The following is a 21506-nucleotide window of genomic DNA, read 5'->3' as shown; positions in this document are numbered from 1 at the left end:
TTTATAGTATATGAAGCAATATTAATAAGTAGGGCAGCCAAAATAAGATATAAACATTCTCAGAGGTTAGATAAATATTAAGAATACAGAAGAAGAAAAAACAAAAATGTTTTATTAACAATTGTAAAGAGAACTTCTGGAAATATTAAACATAAACTTAATTTAAAGGAAGAATTCTTCTGTGAACAAGATTTATAATGGAATTGATACAGGCAAACTACACAATAAGGAGTTCAAATATTATGTCAAGAAATTATCCCATAAAACACCTAGAAAAAGTAAAGGAAAAATTTAACAATTTAAGTTTCTGTATCTTATGGGTTCTAGGAAGAGAAAACAAAGAAAGGGAGATAGGGAACTTAAAAGAAAAAAGAAGTCTTTCAAACAGAAGGAAATCTACTTTATTATTTTCTTTTTTAAAAAATATGCTTTATTGATTATGCTGTTACAGTTGTCCCAATTTCTTTTCCCTTTGTTCCCCTCCACCCAGTGACCCCTCTCCTTCCAGTTGCTCTCCCTATAGTCCATGCCCATTGGTTGTGCACATAGTTGTTCTCAACATCTACCTATCTACTCCACTCCCTCCTACTATGCTTAATTCCTGTACCATTTCCCTCCCTTTTCCCCCTTCCCCATCCTTGCTGACCTCCCCCTATAATGTTCCCCATACCTATAATTATTTTCACACTCTTGTTGCCTACTTAGTTTGCCTTTGTTTTGGTTCCCCAGCTTCTGTTGTTGGTTATTGTGATACAGTGTTCATTTTAATGTTCATAATTTTGATCCTCTTTCTCCTAAACAAGTCCTTTTAACATTTCATTTAACAGTGGTTTGGATCTGATAAAACTCCTTCAGTTTTATTTTGTCCTGGAATCACTTTCTCAGCCCTTCTATTCTGAATGACAGTTTCGCTGGATAGAGTAATTGTGGTTGCAGGTTTTTGCTTTTCATTCCTTTGAATATTTCTTGCTAGTCCCTTCTTGCCTACAGAGTTTCTTTTGAGAAATCAGCTGAGTGTCTTATTGGTACTCCTTTGTATGTAATTCTCTTCTCTCTTGCTGCTTTTAAGATTCTCTCTTTATCCTTAATTTTTGACATTTTGATTAGAATATGTCTTGGTGTGGTTCTCTCCCTGGGTCCAGTTTTTTTGGAACTTTCTGTGCTTCTTGGATCTGTAAGTCTATTTCCTTCCCCAAGTTAGGGAAGTTCTGCTTCATTATTTTTTCACATATTTTTTTCAATTTCTAGTTCTTCTTCTTCACCTTCTGGGTACCCTATGATTCGGATGTTGGCCTGCTTATAGCAGTCCCATCAGTTTCTGAGCTTCTCCTCATTTTCCTCACTTTTTTTTCCTTTTTCTGCACTGGTTGACTGTTTGTTCCTCCCCTATGTTCCAATTTGTTGATTTGATCCCTGGTTTTCCTTCCCTCACCACTAGTTTTGTATGTGTTTTGTTCATTTCAGCAGAACTAGCCTTCCTTCCTTCCCCATCTTGTTTAAGATCTGCTGTTTGGTCTGTAAGCATTCTTATAACCAAAGCTCTGAACTGTGCCTCAAAAATATTTCCTATCTACGGCTTCATTAGATTAGATATTTGCTATCTGGTCAGCTGTGTCATTAGGATCTCTATCATGATCTGTACCATCCTGACACAGATCCTGGGTGGGGCTGTCACACTTACACTGTAGGGGGCGGAGCCCCGTGTACTCATTACAACTGGGCAACCCTTCTCACCACGCCATAGTGTTTTCTATGGGGGTGGGAGTCACAGATGGATTCCTGCTGTTCACTCTCCCCTGAGAGACCTGGAGCCTCCTCCTCTGTCCCCACCCCTTCTGGGCCTCACAGTCCAAGGCAATGGGGGTCTGCCTTCCCCAGTGTTGGAATCATAAGCTGACAGGTCTGGTCTGCAGCCAAGGGTGCTCCCCAGGCACTTCTTTCCTCCCCTTAAATACGGGTGTCTGTGTTTACTGTTGTCCTGCCACTGTCACCGCTGCTGCCATTGCCAGCACAGCTGGCTCCTCCACGGCTTCGCCCCTCCTATCTGTCTGAATGAGCACCACTTCTTTATAACTTCATACATTGGACTTCCATTTATTTTCTGGAACTTCTAGTTATTTCTGGTTTTGTGGTACAGTAGTTTTATGCCTTCTTAGTTGTGGAGGGAGATGGAGTGTATCAATCTAGGCCTTCATCTTGACCAGAAGTCTCCTGTGTGTGTTTGCCTCTGTGTCTTAGATATAGCTGTCACTCCTGTTACATTTAAGGGGCGGAGCCTTAGGGATTGGTTAGTACAGGGAGACCTGTTTCACCATATTGTGGCACTGTATGTGGGGGAGGGGTCTGAGAAGGAAGAATGCTGCTTGCCCAGCACTCGTCCCTTTTCCAGTCACTTCTTCCATTTCTATATGGGAGTGGTGCCTCTCTAACTGTTGCCCTAGCTGTTGTTCCCAGAGTAGGTGAAGATAAATGGAAATGAAAACAATGTGGGTAAATACAAGATTTTATTTCTTGCCATAAAAATCTCTTTAAAAGTTGACTGGAAAATGCCCAATTTACTGCAAGTCAAAAAGCCTCAGATTTCATTGTCATGGTGTACCAATCAGAATTTGTCAAAAGCAAAAAGTGTAGTACATTGAATGTGGCTGGAGAGGTTACTGTTTTCCTCACTGGCAGGTGATAATTGTCAAGTCAAATGTTACTCTACAGAATATGATTTCCATCATTTTTCTCCACAATGCAGCTGAAAGCTTCCCTTATGTCTTTCTCTTTACCATGAGCACAGATTATATACCCAAAGCTTCAGTCATCTTTCTACAATGAATAAAAGCCACGGCATCACATTATTTCAGCAACAGCAATGGTGGTGTTGAAACTCTGTGTGTAGTAATTGCAATATTTGTCCTTAGCACCCAGGCCTTAAATATCTTTATTATTGTAAATTCATTACTTCCCTATCAAAACATTTGTATTTTGTTGGTGTACAGCTTTTTCAGACACTGATAAACAGCTTTGTGCATATTTCTTTACTTTTTCCCCCCTAATCTTTCCTTCTCCTTCCCTTCTTTTATCTACTTCCTTCCCACTCATCTCTAATACCTCAAAACCAGCTTTCATAATATTTTTTTTACTTCTGACCTCCTTCACCTCTTTTGTGTCTTTCCATTTCTAGTCCCCTAGGAAGGGTCATCATGAACTTAGGGGAAACCATGAAAAGAGATGCTCTCTTCATTGGGGAAGTCCATGCATAAGAGCCTTTCCTGGTTGGTGCAAGAGAAATCAGTTGCTGCAACTTAGTAGTATTGCAAAGATCAGAAGAGCTGCTGGAGATGCTGGTTTTGAAGGTGATCCTTCAGAAGAGTTAGACTAAGAAACAGAACCTCAGCAGACCAGCTACATGAGAGATGACAGCCATGAAGGCTTCCTTGACAGCAGGAAAGGCATCAATGGAAGCAGCTGAACTAATACAGCAAGTAATCATTTATATTAGAATTTTGATAAATATTTAATAATTTTGTGCTTAAAACCTAAAAATGTTCAATACTACATATGCAAACCACTTACTTTATGATTCCTGTTTTTCAATTATGCTATAAAATATTTCCCTATCCTAAGTATCATAAAAATATCATTTCTATGTTTTTTGGGTTTTTTCTTTACATTTACCTTTTTGACATTTTTATCAGGTATTTATTTTGATAAAATTTGGAATGTGGTGGTTCAGCTTTTACATTTTATTATATTCCAAAGAGTTAGCCAATTGCCTAAATATCACTAAATTATTTCTCAGCATCTCTCCATGCATACTTACTGATTACATATGCATAGATTTTCACTGATAAAAGACACATAAGTCAACACTATTGTATAAAATATATACTACCAGATTATATGTGAAAAATAAGTGACCTCATCATTAACATACTAAGATAATCTATTTTGACACTGTTAGCATGTTCTTTGTACTTTTAATGTTATGTATTAGTGGGCACATATATCTTTTTAATAAAAATGAATTTCCACTCAGAATACTGCCCTGTCTCTTGCTTTTTCCCCCTCAGTTCATTATATGTGTTACCTATCTACTGGTCAGTCTTATTTTTCAAATAAGGGGGAGGGGAGGAGGGAGAGAAGGGGTTAAGTAAGGGAAGAGTCTAGTCAAGGGGCTGGTATAAATGACCCATGGACATGGACAATGGGGTGGGGATTGACTGTGGGAGAAGAGGGGGAAGCAATGGGGGTAAAGTGGGACAACTGTAGGAGAAAACCAATTAAAAAAAAATAAAAAAGAAGAAAGCTCTTTCAAAAAATAAGTTAATTTGGTGCCTTAAGAGGAAACTAGACAAAAAAGAGCAATTTAAATCTAAAGTATGTGGAATTAAAATATTAATGAAAATTAGACCAGAAATCAATGAAGATAAAGTAGGAAAATAAATGGATCAAAAACTGGTTATTTGAAAAGATCAGAACATTGATTAAATTTTAATAAGACTAATGAGGGAGAGAAAGAGAGAAAATACAATACAATATTATAAATGAAAAAGGAGACCTCACTAATAAACCCAGAGAAATTAAGTGGATAATAAAGTAATATTATAATTAATTCTGTGTTCATGTGTTTAATGAATTAGATGAAATGGACATTTTTCTCTAAAGACACAAGCAAACATATACTCAAGAAGACATAGATAACTAAATAATTTATACATATTAAAGAAAGTAACTAATAGTATATAAAACCTTCTGCAAAAGAATAATCCAGGCACAGATATTTTTATTCTTAGCAGATTCTACTTATCACTTAAGGATTAAATCAATCAAAAAACACACAATCCAGAAAATAGAAGAAGAGTTAAAATGACTTTCCAACTCATTTTAAGGGGATGTTACAGTCTTACCAAAACCTGCTAACACATTACAAGAAAACAACAACAAAAAACACAGACAAATATCTCTCATAAACACAGACACAAAAATCCTGATCGAAATAATACTGACATTTTTATACATTATTTTAATTAAATTGTGTGATTTGATACAATGTTTTTAGCATTTCAACAGCACTTTTAGGTTAAAAGAAATACATTTAAAATTTTACTAAACAAAAATATTATTCACTGTGAACATCAATTTTTCAGACTTACTACTATTTACACACACACACACACACACACACACACTCTTTAATGCCGGTATGGTAGGACTGCTTTTTTAAAAATATAATTTTGATTGTATTTTTTTTTATTACCATGTAACTCCTTTATATCCCCTCCCTCTCGTAATCACCACATGTCTATGAGTCCTTTCTCTTCTTGCTCTAACCTCACGCCCCCCATAGCTGTCATTCTGCTCTGTATTTATGAGTCTGTCTCTATTTTGCTTGATAGTTCAGTTTGTTCATTAGATTCCACATATAAGTGAAATGATATGGTATTTGTCTTTCTTTGACTGGCTTATTTCACTTAGCATAATGTTATCCATATCTATCCATATTGTTGCAAAGAGTAAAATTTTTATTTACTTATTTATTTTTTGGATGAGTAGTATTACGTTGTGTAAATGTCCCATAGCTGTTTTATCCACTCATCTACAGATGGGCACTTGGGCTGCTTCCATATCTTGGTGATTTTAAGTAATGCTGTAATCAACACAGAGGGCCTTATGGTCTTCTGAATTAGTGGTTTGGGTTCCTTCAGATATATTCCCAGAAGTGGGATCACTGGGTCAAAGGCGGATCCATTTTTAATTTTTTGAGGCATCTCCATACTGCTTTCTACAGTGGCTGCACCAGTCTACATTCCCAACTAGAGTGCAAAAGGGTTCCCCTTTCTCCACATTCTCGCCAGCACTTGTTTGTTGATTTATCAATGATAGCCATTCTGGCAGGTGTGGGATGCTATCTCATTGTGGTTTTAATTCGCATTTTTCTGATGGTTAATGACATTGAGCTATTAGGAGACTTAATATAAGTTGAATGATTAATTCATTTCCTCCCAAATGAATACCTACAGGGTTTAAGCAGAAGAGAATCTTTTGATTTTCAGATCCATGCTATGGTATGTCATAAAATATAAATCTACATTAATGAAAATGTAATTATTCTTGCTGTCATATATATGATACATATACATATAAATTTTACACATATTATTAAATACATTGATTCAAAATGGGGTTATATGTGACTCAGATTTATGATTAACTTACTTAAGGAAATATTACATTTTTCATAAATTTTTGATAAAAAATAATAAATTAGGAAATCCAACTTCACCTACAATAATTTCTCTCATCACTCAAAACTTCTTTAATTTACCTTCTAAAAAAAATATTGTTGTTCAATAACAGCTGTCCCAATTTTTCCCTCATTGCTCTCCCCTGCTCTTCCCACCCCCTCTCCCACAGTCAATCCCCACCCTGTTGTCCATGGGTCCTTTATACTTGTTCCTTGATTAGACCTTCCCCTACTTCTCCCCATTATCTCCCTCCTCCCTCCCCTCTGGTCACTGTCAGTTTGTTTCTTATTTCCAGTTTGGTTCTATTTTGCTCATTTGTTTGTTTTTGTTCATTAGGTTCTGCTTATAGGTGAGATCATATGGTATTTGTCTTTCACTGCCTGGGTTATCTCACTTAGCATAATGTCCTCCAGTTCCATCCATGCTGTTGCCAAGGGCATGAATTCCTTCTTTCTGCTGTGTAGTATTACACTGTGTAAATGTACCACAGTTTTTTTGATCCACTAATTTACTGATGGGCTGTTTTCAGTGCTTGGCTATTGTAAATAATGCTGCTATAAACATTGGAGTGCATATGTTCTTATGAATTAGTGTTTCAGGATTTTTAGGTTATAATCCCAGCAGTGGGATCACTGGATCAAAAGGCAGTTTTATTTTTAGTTTTCTGAGGAAATTCTATACCGTTTTCCACAGTGGCTGCACCAGTCTGCATTCCCACCAACAGTGCACTAGGGTTCCCTTTCTCCACATCCTCACCCGCATGTTGTTTATTGAACTGTTAATAATGGCCATTCTGACCAGTGTGAGGTGGTATCTCACTGACTCAAAACTTCTTTTTCACAGATTTCATTGGATCTTCACCAGTTACTACTTTGTATGTATTAGCTAATGTTCATGTTGACTCCACTTCTCTTGAATTGGATTTAATAATTCCTGATGATCATGAACTGATTCCATGCTTCAATATCCCATTATGTAATACACTTTTCCAGCATTAATAATATTCACCTCGGCAATGTAGCTGATAGGAATATAGTAAGACTCAGAAGATTGGAACATCCTTCTGCTCATTGTCTTCCCTTCCACTCCTTCCTTAACTTAGCATGTGTGTTTTACTTCATTTTTTTATTTTGTAATTTTAATTGCCCAAAGAATTTTTGTAACACAATATAAAATATGATGACTGAATATAAATGACTCTTGAGGGAGGGACATCAAACATAATTGTTATAAAAGTGAAGTGATAATGAATCTCTAAACACATTTAAATTTTTGTTTTGGGTACCAGAAGATAATATTTTTCTCTTTCATACCTTTTATCATGTAATACTCCTGTGAAACCAACTATTTCTTTGTTTATTCAACTCTGACTCAATAAAATATATTCCACATTAAATAACTGAAGAATTATTTAGGCAACAATATGTGTGTATATACATATACTCACACCTACACACCTATACATATATGTAACACAGAAATAGCAATAAATTAAAGCATACTTGCAGGAAATTAAAATGTTCAGATCTTAAAACAATATGTTTCACCACAAAGATGCCAGTTTAAGCAGCTAATTAGCCTTCTATTTGGAATATAGTGTAATTGAGTCTCTTCTGTTTGAAAGTTGAAATTGAAAACAAGTGTGTATTTTGTACATTTATATCCCTAAATTGTCAAACATATTTTTTTACTTCCACAGGTAATTGACTTGTAATTTGATGTTATTACCATATATTTCTGCCTTGGAGTTTCTTATAAACCATATCCTTGCAAATTCTTCATTTCAAGGACTACAGAATGTGCTACAACATGAACTCATTTTAATAGCTTCACGAAATAGTACTGTCTAAAAATAAGTCACTTTGTAAATCAACTATAAAATATTTTAGCACATTTTCTTATGGTCCACAGCCCTTTTTTATTTCAAACTCACTATAAAATTATAGAATATGTGGAAATAAAAGGAGAAAATGTCTTCACTTTAATTTCTTGAGAAGTTTATATGTTTTTACTTTAATTTAAATTGTTTTACATTTTCAAACATAACAATTGCTAATGTAATTTTTAAGGAACTAAGAAGTCTGAGAGAGAAACATTTATTCTTTAAGTACTATGTATGAGCAAATAAAAGATCTCTTAAATTTGTAAATTTACTATATATCTGATTGTTTTGAGCAATACAGAACAGTTGAAATTTGACTGGTTATGCTACCAAATAACAGATAAGGGAGGTAATGTAATATTGAAGTATTTGAGTAATAATGGGTGAATGGGAGCCTGGAGGTATCTAGAAAGGAAGTATTGGTTATAGCAGAAAAAGATATGCTACAGAAAACAAACAAACAAAAAAAAACACATACAAAAACACATTAGATTAATTCTATTAAATTAACCACTGTTTCTCACTCACCCAAATATCCCATAAATATTTAGTTGGTTCAGCTCCACAAATCAGGAAGACCCAGGAAGATGAAGGCTGCATTGTCTTTTATGTCAACTCACTCTCCGTAAAGGGGAGGTCACTCTGGTCACTGCATCAGGGAAAAAGATACAAAAAGAGTATCATAATTAAATGATTGAGCATAGAATTAATGTATATCACTCTGCTTACTCTAATATGACAAGGATAAATTATAATGCTCTATCCTACTGAAAAACTGTTAGAAAATTTAGTTTTCTCTTTGAGCCCAAAAGGACAGCCAGATGGTGCTAACACGACTAATCTTCCTTAGACAAATGGCCATATTTCCAGTATTCCAGCTGATTGAAAAGATAACTTGACAAATTAGAATCTGTTTCTTTAGGAATTTTAGTGGGTGGACCAATGTCCCTACAAAATTCATGTGTACTTGGAACCACAGAGTATGACCTATTTGGAAATGTGTCCTTGCAGTTAGTAGGTAAGAGGATATACTGAATTAGGGTGAACTGTACATCCAATGACTAGTATCTTTATAACAGGAGGAAAGATACAAGCAGAGAGTCGGGTAATGGAGACACAAGCTGAGGATTATTATTAATAACCACAGGGAACCTAGGAGGAGGCAAGAAAGGATTCTTCCCTAGAAACTTCAGAAGAAACATGATGCTGTTGATTCCTTAAATTTAAACTTGATGCCCCTAAAACTGTGAGAGAATCAAATTTCTTTATTTTAAGCTACCCAGTTTGTGGTAATTCGTTATAGTAATCCTTGGAAACTAATATAGTTTATTCAATCAAGTTTTCAAAAACTAAATTTTATCTTTGTTTTTTAGAAAGCTGTTTTAATTTAATGTAAAGGCTATTATAATGGAAAGATTTATTGAAATATACCAGGAATTTTCATTTTTGTGTCAATCTCCTGTTTCAACTTTGGTTTTTACACATACATTTCTCTAGCCTTCTCTTGAAAGGGAAAATTCCTATTTCAAATCTATTTTAATTAAAATGACTATCTTAATAGGATGTAAAAAATTAAAAGGCTAAAAACCTAGAATTACAATTCTGTAGGGTTTTTTTCCTATACAATGGACTATATCTGATGTGGACTAAGTTTGAAAATATATTTGCAGTGTTTCACATTGTGCAGTATTCAATAAAAAGTAAGCCATATTTCATTCTGAAAAAATTAGTACAATTGTACATCTATGATCATCATAAATTACTACTAGATTTAGTAGTAAATCAGAGATGTATTAGTATTTACCACAAATCACATATGTGATAAATGATAAATTATGAAAGCTAAATGCACATGCACACACAGACACACAGACACACATGAGTACAGACAAAACTGGAAATATCTCAATAAGATAGGTTGTAGTAATATCAATATCTTGGTTGTAATATTGTAATATAATTTTGTAAGATGTTACCACTGGGGAAAACTATAAGCAGTACACAGGAAATCTTAAACAGTATATAAATCTACAATGATTTTAAAATAAAAAGCTTATTTCTGAAATATAATAATAGAGCTACATTAAAACAGATAATATTAAAAACAAACCAAAAAAATAAAATGTCTTGCAGATGGTTACCTTTAAGACATAAGGAAGGTTATGCCCATGTGTGTGTTGATAGACATAGTAGCACTAGTGCAAGAAAAGCATTTAGGAATCTTTTTGATATATAATAAAATACTAATAAAAGAAGGTTTGAAAGATAATAATAATTTACAATAGTTTTATTCATTCCATCAAAATTATCAGTTCTGATTACGACTTTGTACAACAGGACCTGATCATGAAGATTCTATTCTATTTTGTTTTACATGCAATTGGTAAAATGTTTTTCCTAGCTGTATTTCTTAGGCTTTTACTCTCATTTTTTATGTTAATTAATAAAATACATTGATGAATTAAAAAAGAAAAATATAAAGGTGAAAGAAAACTATTATTTCACAAAAAGGTGAAAGACTATAAATATTTTATTATTGGTTAATATAATTTGGTTATCTTAGTTAGAATTTGTATCCTAAAGCTTCAATTATTCTCCTCAATGACAATTTTAGAGTTGAATATTGATGTCAAGTTTAAAATTTTCAAAGTATCGCCAAATTAAATGTACTACTCAGTCATGCCAACAAATGCAGATTCCTTTTGTCCGGCACTCAGAAGTATATGCAAAGCAAAGTTGGAACCTCTGACAGTTCCTTTATAGCAGATGTTACAGCATTCACACTTGCCCTCCACCCTTGGGCTTGTGCTGGAGCACCAGCCAGCCTCCAGCCATACTCCTGCAGCTTGGTGCACGGCCCTTGTAGCTCCTCTGTGCCCCCGCTCACTGTGCCAGCACTTGCTCCTTGCTGTGCCTGAACACTTCCATAGGGGTTGCGTCCCCTTTTATACTATGCATAGACAAAACTGGCTACTAGCCAAAACATGACATCTATGCTTCTGTAACTGCAAGTGCACTGTGCATGTGAATCTAATGTTATCTCAAGCACCCCATGCCTGGGCATTCTGAGTGATGAGGCCTGACTAGATTCCATTGTCTTCACACACTCTAAAAAATAAGTGTGTGTAGATTTAGCTTGAGTTAATATCTACAGAAGGATGTAGAATAAATAATAACACCCTCCTTGCCCTAACTAAGCCTGCTCCTCACTCTTATCTAATCTCCAAAAATAATAACTTTTGTTTTATATTTTAAATTTTATGTTTTTAGCTTCTATAACAATAAGGAATATATAAATGCAAAGGATTATTGAGTTATTAACTTTGGTCAATAAAAGATGAGACTTTGACCATGTAAGTTTTACTTCATCACAATTTTCCATGCTCCAACTTCAAATTTTACATATTTGTGTTAAATACTTTACATATATACACTACATAGCATCTCTTGGCTTTTCATTGTGTAATATGACCATATTAGTAATCCTGCCATTATTTCCATCTGCTCATTCTATTATAAACTTTCTTCTTCCAATGTTTATATTATTTTCTATTGTACTTTTGAGGTACGTTACTTCTTCAAGGTGTAAAAGTTGAAAAGCAATAAATGAAGTACATCTTTTCATAACTTCATAAAGTTTTCTTGTTATAGAGCCAAGAATACAGCAGGGTTATTTTTGTCTCTAGGATTCCAGTAATGCAATTTCTCTGTCATACAATGAACATGGATCTAAGTCAAAATAAATTCTTTTTTCTTATAGTCCAAAAAATCATATCATATTTTATTTTGCTATTTGGACTATTATGTTCTTGTATTTTGTTTTTCCCCTGATCTCTATCAATCATTTTTGTTATTTTCTCTTATTTTAAAGACTCAGATTTCTAAAGATAATCCCTCTCAAAAAACCCTATTATTTGAGAGATGTGGTGATAATATCAGTGGTGTGGTCGAGAGATTGGGATTGATTAATGCCATTTCTCTTTATAAAAATGTATAGTTGTCCATAAATTATTACCCATAACATCAGATACTTTTCTAAGTCTCTAAGTATCCTGCCATCTGCAAGAGTGGATAGTCTGGTGTTTTGCTTAGAAGATTGGCTTTCATAAGATAAAGATATATTGCCAAAATATATACTGTCAAAAACATTTCTCCAATGCTGCTCACTGTAATGATGTTTTTAAGAAACTGTGATGTCAGGAGAAAATACAGAATATCATGTGAAAAAGAATGACTTAATATATCCTAAAATATGCTAACTTTTAAAGGTAAGTCAGGAACTCTTTTTATACTTTTATAGTACATAACACAGTTATGATTAAACTGAGTTTTATAGTTTATAGTCTACTTCCTCTTTACCAGCATAGGTTTTATCAATATTGCTCACTATAATATCCTCTGCATCTCACATAATGATTGCACATTTTCAGTCCTGATAATCTTTTGAAGAATAAAAGGATGAATAATGAAGCAAAGAAAGAGTTGTATGATGTTTAAGAATATGATTATCCATGTAAACATGACTTTGTTTCTATTTTCTACAGACAGCTGTCAGAAGAGAGGGGAGAAAGGGACTGGATGAAAAAAGATAAAGGGATTAGCCACTTATGATACATCTATTAAAAGGGAATTAATTTGGATGATGATGAACTGGAAAGGATTGGGACTACCTTGGGGACATCTCCAATTAATGGCAAGAGAAACAGAGGGTGTAGGATTTTGGATCTCACAGCAGTCTCCAAAGATGGAATGGTCTTTATCATTTGATGCTGTGGCAGATTTGCAAACAAGACTTTCCCACTCTGAAGCAGCAGTTTTAGCTGTGATCACCGTACTTTCAATTCTCTAAAAATGATTTACTCTCAAATAGAAGTTAAATAGGGTACACAGTTAACCACATGTATTTTGGCAAAAATTCAACCCAGGTGTAAATACATATGAATTGTCCATTACTTGCTTCAACACTTGCTGTGGCAGTGCTTTGCATGGTCGGTGGTTTGCTGGTAAATGGAAGGATACAGGTGCCTCTTACAATTTACCACAGCCCCTTCCCTGATTCTATGACAGCAACAGAACATCTGGTTCTAGGCAGACAATAAGTAAACAGTCACCTATGTACATATATTTTTAGATTTCTTGAGAATTCATCTTGAGTTCTCTTTTATTTTGATAAACATTTGTAGGCAAGAGCCTACTGTCAGTGTGTGTTATTTTGAAAAATTAAAATGTGACAGAAATAAAATAAATTTACTATGACATATCAAGGATGATAAGCTTTTCTTCTCATTATTTTGCTCTCCACCCAACCACCACAAACCTATTATTAATTGTTGGGAGATATTAGTAGAAATATAATCTTAGCACATGGAGTCTTCATAACATTTATTTTTTCCTTGCCTGCTTCCCTATACTTTTTGCAATAAAGTTAAACAGCATTTTCATATATAGTTGAGTCAAAAAGCAAATTATTTTTCAAGGATGGCAAACTGAGTGACTCTAAAAGACTTATGAAGGTTAGGAAAAGATTTAAAGAAAAATAATGATGGCAAAATAAAATAATTCTATTTATAAAGAAAAAGGTAAAAATAACATAACATAGGTCCCTGAGGAAAGCTACCAGATAAAGACCTGTTAACTAGTAAAGTCTAATTTTAGGCATCACAACAATAGATTGTTTTATGTGTTAGGTCAATAAAAATGCTCTGGTATGATGGCAGTTAACAAAGATACACCGTTCAGATAATGATTATGCTGGGGGACATTTAAAAACTGCAAACTTTAATTATGTGACATCACTATTTAGCTAGGATCTTAAAAGAATTATCAGCTACTAAAAGTCACCACCTGCTAATGAATCCATGGTTGCTTCTGAAAGCAATTTGTTTCCTTTCTAAAGCAATTTCAGATAAATTCACAGTTATTAAAATAATTAAATACAAGTGACATGATGATGAAACTGTGAAGGAAAGAAAACATTCTAAAATACTCATTATTTCTTAAAAGTGAAATCCCACAGACTGAACTACTCCTGAGTTATTGGTTTCCAAATCAGCAAAATAATCAGAAAAATCTTTGAGTTTTATATCTTCTGCATCTTTTAATTTATTTTTTGTTGAGGTATGCTTGGCATGCAATAAACTGTATATTTAAAGTGTAAATTTGATATGTTTTGACATATACAGCCATAAAACCAACATAATTAAGGTACTAAACATATACATCACCTTTAAAATTTCTTTGTGCCATTTCATAATGCCTTTCTACCAACCCCCTTCCTCCAGACACCTCTGTGTTCTGTCACTGTAATTTAGTTTCTGTTTACTAGAATTTTATATAAATTAAACACTACAGTATGCTATATTTTCTGTGTGGCCTTTTTGCTCAGCATAATTATTTCAAGACTCATCTATACTGCAGTGCATACCAATAACCCTTTCATGTACTGCTGGTAGCATAACATTGTACTGCTATCTGTCAGTTTACTTATCCAATAACCAATGGATGTACAATTTTGGTTACTAAAAATAAAGCTGCCATTCACAATTGTGTAAAATTCTTCATGTGAACGTCTACTCTTGGGTAAATGCTCAGAGTACAATGGCTGGGTCATGATAGGTGTGTGTTTACATTTTTAAAATTTTTGTTTATTTTTTTAGAGAGAAGGGAAGGGAGGAAGATAGAAAGGGACAGAGATATCTATATGAGAGAGAAGCATTGCCTCGCATATGTGCCCTGACCTGGGATCAAACCCGCAACCCAAGCATGTGTCCCGACACAATGGAACCTGCCTCTCTTCACTTTGTGGGGTGACACCCAACCGAGTCACATCAGTCAGGGCAGGTGTGTTTGCATTTTAAGAAACTGGCAGATTATTTTCTGAGGTAGTAAAAACATTTCACATTCTCACAATGAGGTCTGAGAGTTCTGGGTCTCCCACAGGATTACTAAAACTTCATACGATCAGTCTTTATGATTTAAGTTATTCTAATTGTTGGATAAGGTGTGTACTGTTACCTCATTTTAGTTTAATTTGTTCTTTTGTAATAATTATTATATTGAGCATCTTTTCCTATGCTTCTTTGCCATTTATGCATCTTCTCTGGTCTTATTCAAATCTTCATGCTTTTTAAAATACTTGGGTATTTTGTTTCCTTATAGTTGAGTTTTCAAGAATTCTTTATAACATGTATAATCTGGATACAAAGTCTTAATCAGACATATGACTTGTAAATATTTACCCTAATCTCCAACTCTTTAGTCATCTTATTTTCTCTTAAGTGTTTTCCAGAGCAGAAGTGTATATGGAAGATCTTATGTAGATACAATAATTAATAGACATTTGGTTTGCTTCCATGTTTTGGTTATTATGAATAATGAAGAATATTTACTTATATATATTTGTGTTGGCATATGTTTTCATTTATATACCAATGATATTATAGTAATAAATGGGAGTTCTAATTGATCCACATGTTTTCAGCACTTGGTATGATCAGTATTTCTACTTTTAGAAATTCTAATGAGAGTTTGGTTAAATCTTGTGGTTTCTTATTGTTTTTGCCTGATGGCTAATGTAGTAGTCCCATGGACAATGGTGGCATCAGCTTCACACACAGCCACAAGGAGGAAGCCTGAAGCCAGACAGCATCTGGGAACAAGCTAAGCTACCAGATGACCGTTTCTAGTCACTTCGAGCTCCAAATGACAGTACTTTAAAATAGATAGAAACTCTGGACACTGCTTTTTGTTTTGGTCTTGCTGAGGATGGTTGGGTTTTGTCTGAATTTTGCAGAGATAAGCTTTGAAGCGAGGAATCCCCCATTCTTCCAGATTGTTCAGCATCTGAATAAAAATCTCTTTCCCTTCTCACCAGCCTCTGCTTTTAGAGTTTGCTTTTGGTTGCAGTGGACAGACGAACCCCCATTTTTGTTTAGTAATGCTGTGGATATCTAAGAGTTTCAACATAAATTGTTAAAATATGTACCTATTTCTCATTGAATCATTTGGTCACACATTAAAACTACGAGGAGAGACCCCCAAAATAATGGAATCCTTATAGTACAAGTTTCCCCACTAGGTGAGTGTCTTAGGAACCCATCTGTATCAGTGTACCAGCTGGTGTAGTTGAGAGAGGCTGCATTCAGCTTCACTGAATATTTTTTGAAGACTACAAATTTCCTCATTTCATGATGGGTGATTTATGAGCATAACTGCCCATACTGCCATGAGTCTTCAGCAGTTTTTGACCAAAAAATGTTATGATTCCCCAGCTCCACATTCCTATTCACCTGGTCTTGCCCCAAGTGACTTTTTTTGTTTCCCCAGCTGAACAAAATCTTCAGAGGGAAATGTCTTGCAAATGTGGAAGAAGTGAAAAAACAAAACAAAACAAAACAAAAAACAGCAGAAGCTCTAAAAGGCATCAAAACAAATGAGTTCAAAACTGTTTTGAGTAGTTGAGCAAAACATCTTGATCGGTGTATTGCATCAAATGAAGAGTACTTTGAAGGTGAATGAATACAGCATGTAAAAATAAATACATAATTTTTATAAATAAATTCCAGTTTTTTAGCTCCCTCCTAGTATATTGAACAGATATGTACATTTCCAGACTTTCTATACTATTCTCTTGATCTCTTTTTCTGTCCTTAATATCAATATCACCCTGTTTCATTTCTGTCCTTTTGAAGTAATGCTACAATCATTTAAATCCTCCAATGTAGTTTTTTATTCATTAGAAACATAGGAATTTATTATTACACTTGTGATTATTCTTGATTTGTAGATAATGCAAACCTTTAAAGTTATTATTTTAAATGATAATGTCTTTTATCAAATATATTTAACCAAGATGCATTTTTTTTCAAAAAATTGTATTTCAACAATATTCTTCTTTGGTTTCACATATAGCAGTGAAAATTTTGTGGATTATGGCAAATAAATTCTGTTTTTCAACTTCCCAATATTATCTCAATTTAGAGTAAGTAGAACTTTTGAAGTGTTCAATACATAAGAAAAATGAGGGAAGAAAGTGTATCACTATTTAAAATAATGAGAGTTAATTAAACGCTGGCGGGGGTATGAAGATATAGGTACACTTACAAATTGTCAATTTCAGTGTATATTGTTAGAACCCATAAAGAAAGACAGTCAATTTGCCTTCAGAGTCTTACAAATGTGTTTACACTAATTGGGACAACTATAAAAGAACAACAATTGTTTTAAAAGAAAAAAAGAGAAAAAGTGAGAGAGAAATGACATTAATAAAGCAAAACAAAGAAATTCATTCTTTTTTATGGCTAATATATTGTTTTATGCATATATCATATTTTATCCATGGAGGGACATTTGGTTTGTTTCTGCTTTTTGGCTATTGTGAATAGTGATTTTATAAATATTTGTGTACAGAAAAAGAATAGAGCGGTGGTCCTTGACATGGTTTTATCACCTTACTCAGCTCCTATTTAAAATACGTGTGAATTGTAGGGAAGTCTTAGAGATTTGACTAAGAACTGAGAAGCTGTTTCATGAAAACTTCCCTAAATGTATAGCATAAATCAGATAAGAAAGGAAAACTCACCAATTTTGCCATGGAGATAAAACTTACTATCTTAGTGTCATTTCATCTAAATCTATAAGTTTAGGAACAAATGCTTGAGTAAATTTAGCCTTCACCCTTTTACCTCCTGTACTTTTAAAGATTTTACATTTAGAGAAGAAATGTTACAGAAACAGGGGTGTTCAAAAAAACCCCGGAGTTTGCGGCTGGGGGATGGGGAGAAGAAAGCGGCTTTCAGAATGCCTCCACATGCCTGAGGCTGCTGGCTAGTGTCTTTCTTATGCAAAATAGCTTTAATGCACCCAAAGCCTCAGTTAGATGGGAGGGGTCTTGGACCAGGGGATGGTATGGAGAAAGCACACAGAGCCTGCGTGAGGTCCTGTGAATGGTCAGAACTGGTTACCACACCCACTGCATCAGAGGACGTAGTCAGGGATTTAAAAATAAGCGGCAGACATTTTAACTGAGGCTGAGGCTGACTGTTCATATTTAACTGCGGACAGGCTGACCTTGTGAATTTAACTGGGACTGACGATGCCCTTTTAAGGAAGGGACATACCTTGCTGCTTTGAAAAGGATTTCCATGTGGATTACAAAGGACTAACTATGCAGTTTACAAGGAGTCTGAGAATCCATAAGGTTCTGGATTAAAAACTGGTGGACCCCATAACACAGACGAGGTCTCCCCAATCAGGATTGAATGATTGGCAGCTACTGGTAAAGCTGAACTGTGTTTGGAAAGTAGGGAAACGGTTTCTCTAACTTTTCTAAAACTAGCCTGGTTTGGTAGGGGGGAGGCAAAGATATGTGTTTATGGGTGTTTTAAAGAGCATAAGATTTAACAACAGAAATACGCAAATAACTAAATCTATATAACTGTTAAATAAACACTTCTTTTTCTTTTCACTAAACTCTGGTATTGAGAGTCATAATTCTGGCGGCGGGCAATCAGGCCCCTAACTAAACAGTCCGTGGGTTCTGTTTCAGTTGGAGTAGCCCAGGGGTTCTGTAACAGAAATAATTTCACTTTTTAAAGTATTTACTACGTCATTTTTGTATGAGTAAAAACATTACAGGGTGAAAATCAAGAACAGAATACAAATTGCCTGACAATCTATATGTTTTATTTTTTAGAGCAATTTTAGGCCTAAATCAAAATTGAGCAGAAAGTTTAGAGTTCCCATTAACCCCCTGTATGGTAAACTTTTTAAAAAATTCTTGTTTATTCTATTACAGTTGTCCCAATTGTTCCCCCTTTGCCTTCCTCCATCCAGCCCATGCCCTGCACCCACAGTTCATCGTCACCTCATGTATGATAAACTTTAAAGGTAAAATATCCTGTTCCTGCCACCAAGTTATAATAGAATTCCTTTCACTGTTTAATTCTTGATTGAATTCAACATATTTGGAGCTGAAGATATTTCCTTTAAAAACCACAGTAATTAAATTTTCTTAAACTCAACTTTATAATTTTGTGTGGTTCATGTTAAGTAAATTCAAATCAGACAAAGGGGTTTTCTTAAACTTAAAAAGTCAGCAAAGTGCAAGTGAGTATTTTGTAAATATGACAGTGTCTCACACCTTTTTTGTTATTCAAAACAGTGAGAGTTTTCCTTAAGTATGGCTGTATATGGACTGTCCTCCTTCAGGTCTAAAATAAAGCAATCACATTTTGCTTCTTGTCAAGGCCAATAATTTGTTTTCTTAAAATGTTACACCTATCTACAAAATATAAACTTCTGGTGCAAACAAAAGTTTGAATCTGTCAGAAATTTCAATTTATGTTCTCATATGATAGTTCTCATCTACTGTGAACTCCTCTGCCTACACACTGACTTCCTTTCCTCTGATGCTCTCAGTAGATGTTCACTATTAGAGTATTACCACATTGCAAAGACACAAATTTTCATAAAAATACCCAATATTTATAAAGTATTAGTGTATGAGAGAGCACCTGAAAATGAATAATACTTAGTTGTCCCACAATGACACTATTAAATATATAACTTAAGTTTAAATATACTACCCAATAAATGCCCTATCTGTTAAAATAAACATACTTTGGCCTGGATACTGAAAAATAAAATAGAGAAAAGAGACAGAAACACAGAGAGAACATTTAAATAAGAGAAATACAGGGAAAGAGTCCTTTACAATGTTATACAAGGTGTTAGGAAGCTTTTATGATTCTGCCTTAAGCAATTTTTAAAGCTATAAATGGTGGTACTCTACATTGATACTTAGTCTAAGAATGAATAGACTTCTACAAAGAATAAAGAACCTAAATCTCATAATCAATTATATATGTATCTAGATATATTTCTTTATTGTGGTTTAATAGTTAATATTTAATATCTAGTTATTTACCCATAATCTGCAGTTTATTTCTTGATGTTTGAGTCATACACGATAACCCTTTTATTCTTGGGTCTTGTCTAAAAATTCCATGGAGACATTTGTTCCATGTCACAAGGTCCTGACATTTGGTTCTGTCCAAAATGTCCATGGATATTTGGTCCATGCCACCCTGACCCTATGTGTCATAACCAGCTAGGCTCCTGCAGCAAGAAGGATTACTATTGTCAATATAGCCATGACACAATTATTGAAACAATAAAATATGACAGTATTTTTTATGTCTCAGACGAGTAAACCAAAAGTCTAAATAAGTGTTATGGGCTGTTTGAACACGGGTTTTTTTAAGGTAGATTTTTTGACAGGATCCAATATCAAGGAAAATTTTGGCAGAAACCAAATATGCTCACGCATGTTAAATACAGGACAAGATTTCAAGGACCTCTTGATGTGAACCAAATGTCTCCTTGGATGTTTTAGATAGGACCAATTTTCTGCTAATCCAAAGTAATACATAGAAAATATATCATATGAAATAGAGAATATTTGTTAAGGTTACATATATACAACAAAAAAAGGAAAATAATTTTGTAATTCTTCTAATGTATTTAGTGATTCCTTTTCACAAAGATGCTAAAAATTTCATACTTAAAATTAATTTTTCTTTTATTTTCTGAAATATTTCATGTGCTGCTTTCTCTTTTATTCTTCTTTTTTATTAAATATTTTAATACTATGGGTTGCCCCTTAGTTTTATTTAGAAAACAGGAAAATCAAAACTATAATAAGTTAAATATTATGAAACTCTTCATCATTTCCTGGTGTGTGTTTGTTTCCACTTACAAATATATAAAACAATAAACACATTTGAGACTGGTGATATTTCTTAAAATGATAATAAAGAACTAAAAACTAACGCACTGTATCTTAAAAGACAATATTTAACAATACAAATTAAAGCCTACTTCTCTCACTTTTCTTTCACTTTTGTCCTTCCTTCCTTTCATCATTTTCTAAACCTAAAATCTTAACTCACATTTCATATATCATAAATATGCAATATTAACAAAAATAAAAGCACACTTATGAAATATGCGTGCACGCATCAAACATTGCCATATCTGTAATATACACAATGTTTCTAGGTTTACTATTGAAATTGGCATCCATTGTTTATTATTTTTAAAATTCCAAAAGAAGGAAAATATTATTTATAATGTTTATAGATTTTCCAGTTTTTAGGAATCCAAGTTTCATTGACAATTGCTATAAACCACTGAGGTCCTATTCTAAATATAAATATTTTATTAAAAGAATTGCCTCCACACACTAAAACATATAACCAGGTGTCTGGCATCAGTATGTGGTCACTGAAAGACAGAAGAAAAATAAAATTAAATTGGCTTAAAGAAGATTGTTTTTAAAATTATAATATTAAACAACTACTCACTATTTCAATTGTTATAGTAGATTT

This window comes from Furipterus horrens, unplaced genomic scaffold (genome assembly GCF_987537825.1).
Source record: "Furipterus horrens unplaced genomic scaffold, mFurHor1.1.pri manual_scaffold_5, whole genome shotgun sequence".
Classification (NCBI taxonomy): domain Eukaryota; kingdom Metazoa; phylum Chordata; class Mammalia; order Chiroptera; family Furipteridae; genus Furipterus; species Furipterus horrens.
Note: the sequence above shows the minus strand (reverse complement) of the source record.